Here is a 3387-nt window from a genome sequence, read left to right on the forward strand (position 1 = left end):
AATTACAAATGTATCATCCTAAAATATAAACTTTAAAACTTAAGCTGTAATGTGGTTTCACCTTTTGAAGTAAAATAATGAGAATCTATTTAATTTAGGGGTTATTGAAGAACATCAATGATGTGAATTTGATCAGCTGGTCAATAAACAAAATTTATAATATTCTTCAGAATGTGTGTTCAGGTTGTTGTTCTTTTTACATTTAATATCAACATTAATTAAAAATATGATTTAAAAGAATAATATAGAATGGTTCTGCATCCTATAGTGTAAAATTAAACTATAAATAATAAACACAGTCTCTTTGATAACCTTAACATACCAGAAGAAACATAATGAGGATCATTGTAACATGAAAACAGGTTACATTACAAAGATTTAAACCTTATATGGCTCAATGTATGGATCTATTTTATGTCAAATATTTGGTGATTTTGTGTGTTTTAGTTTATAACAACACATCACATTTAGGGGACATAGAAACATTATAAAAGTGACAACATGAACAAGAGATGATTCAGTGTTGGCTGAATCATCTCTGTGTTTCCTGTTTCATCTCAGCAGGTGTGGATTTACATGATGTCGATGCATCGCTGCTCCTCAAGCTTTAAGTCCAAAGTGTGTTTGAGCTCCGACACTGAAACCTGCATCAGGATGAGGTCTCCAGTAGCTCTGATGGTTGTGTTGGGTTTTCTCACTCAGGGTCAGACTGACTTTTAAATTTAGCTATCAAGTTTTGTTTGAACTCGTATCTATTATTGTTTTCCTTTAACGTTGCTCATTTCTCTCTTCAGCATCATCTGCCAATAATTTTCTGACTCAGTCTGAACGATCAAAGTCAGTCAGTATTGGAGCGACTGTGACCATCAGGGAAGTTCAGATATTGGTTCTGATCTCAGTTGATACCTGCAGAAACCTGGAAAGCCTCTAAACTTCTTATATATCAGGCTTCAAGTCGGTTCTCAGGAACTCCATCTAAATTCAGCGGCAGTAGATCTTGTTCTGATTACACTTTAACCATCAGTGGTTTTCAGGCTGAAGATGCTGGAGATTATTATTGTCTCGGTTACCATGGTAACAACGCGTACACACAGTGACTTATGGTTGTACAAAAACCTCCTTCAGTTTGACTGAAGGCTGCAGGTGCAGAGAAATGATGAACTGGTTCAGAGAACACATCACATAAGTTACCAAGTAAAACCATCAAATATCTAAGGCTCAACTCACCAACTATAGATTATTTGAAATTAGTTTATAAATATGGATTATTAATACATTTTCTAAAGTGTTGCCTCACAAACACTAAAGAGTCTTTAGTTTTTACCTAAAGGCTTTTACATGTGCATGTTTCTAAAACATTTTATAAACTTTAAAGAACTGAAGATGAGACAAAGTTTGAATGTAAACAAGAATAAAGAGTGAGATATGTGGTAGTGGAATGATGTCACACCACCAGCAAAGGAAGATTCTGTGATGTCACTGGCGATGCTGTCTGTGATGTCATCAACTGCAGAATTGTTTGTAACACAATTCTGCATATTTTTCATTGCTTGCAATATCACTGACCAGTTCAGACGTGCGCAAAACTTTTTCAGATAGTTTCCCAATCAACGATTTTAGTAATTGCATTTTGGAGAAAATGTCTGATATACCAAGATACGGCAGTGGAGAGATGGGGCCCCATCTCTCCAACCCTGAAGACCTGTTCACACCTGCATACAATGCCTTGCTTGAGGAAATCCAACAACTGGGCTCCCTTCTGGAAATGGAGATCGCTGGAAGGTCTGAAGACAACAAGAAACTGGCCCACCTGGAGGCAGAGCTGGAAGAGACCAAGCAAGAGTTAGAAAGGGAGAAAGCAAAGTGGAATCAGCAGCTAAAGTGTAAATATGAAATTGATATTATGGTGTTACAGGAACGTATAATTGAGGAGAGAAAAGACCATCTAAAGAAATCAGAGGAAGACATGGCACTTATTGACAGCCTGAGAGCAACGAATGCCGTTCTCCAGGAAAACCAAACCAAAGAAATCCAATTCCTGCAAGGAGATAAGAAACGTTTGGAGAAAAAATTTTATGATATGAAACATTCCTACCATGAATTTATTGGCAAGTACGAGAGTGATGTTTCTGAACTGAATAGAGAAGTAGAAAGATATAAGCAGGAGGTTAGCCAGGAGAAACACGCCAACTTAGAGACAGTTAAGGAGAATCAGAAACTTATCAATGACCTGAGAGCTGAAAAGGAGGAGCTCTTACAAAAGATGACAGGAGAGATCATAATTCTGAACAAAAGGGAAAAGTACATTCTTAATGAAATCGATCAAGTCCACTTTTCATACGAGGAGCTAAAGATCAAGTATGAAAATGATGTCATGGAATTACAGCAGCAGGCTGAAATGTACAAGCAGATTATAAAGCAGAGGGAAACTGATCTTTCAGAAAGAGAAGAGAAAGAAAAGCTTATCCAGGCTGAGTTAGAGAAATTTAAAGATTTGTACCTGGAGCAAAACAACCGGTATGAAACTGATGTCACTGCACTAAAACAACAAGCAGAAAAATACCAGCAGGAGATGTGTTGCATAAAAGAGGAGTTGAAAAAAGTAAAAGAGGATCAACTGCTTCAAGACAGAGAAGATAAAAACAACACCACCGTTTTAAAAGAGGAGGAATATTCACAGAACCCGGTCGGCCTGATTAAAGATACAAGACAAGAGGTTTCTTCTGAGAAGGAATTCTTAGCAGAATCTTTGCCTGGTTGTTCAACGGATCTGGAACCCAAAGAGACCAAGACCACAGGAGAAACCGTCTCGGAGGATATGGATAATAAAGCTACGGATGGTAAAAAGAAAAAGTCGAAATTTTCAATTTGGAAGAAAATACGTAGCACTCTGGGGTTCAAGAAGCCAAAAAAGTGAAGATAATAAAACTCAGATCTAATGTTCTTGATTTTAACTAGAGAAAAGATCGAGGTTGTTGCCTGTGGGAGCGGGGTGCCCTGTGACCCTCCGTCAGGAGGAAATTTAAAACTTCAAGTCCCCCCCCACCTCCATTGACAAACTAGAAAATAGATCCCTTCCCAACCCAACTGGAAAAAACGTGGGCAGCTCGGTGGTGCAGCGGCTAGCGCTGCGCCTTCACAGAGGCGGTCTGTGTGGAGTTTGCATGTTCTCCCCGTGTTTGCGTGGGTTTTCTCCGGGTGCTCCGGTTCCCCCCACATCTCCCAAAACATGTCGGTCAGGTCAGTTGGTCATTGTAAATTGCCCCAAAAGAGTTTAAGAAACTCCAAACACGTTAAACTTGTAAAATGAGTCGAATTAACCGTTCGTTAGCCCTTATCCCTTCACTGTTTCAGTGGAAGACGGCACAGGGAAGGGAAGGGATCAAC

The sequence above is a fragment of the Poecilia latipinna genome, unplaced genomic scaffold (genome assembly GCF_001443285.1).
Source record: "Poecilia latipinna isolate Pla-1442-1.1 unplaced genomic scaffold, P_latipinna-1.0 Scaffold3083, whole genome shotgun sequence".
Classification (NCBI taxonomy): Eukaryota; Metazoa; Chordata; class Actinopteri; order Cyprinodontiformes; family Poeciliidae; genus Poecilia; species Poecilia latipinna.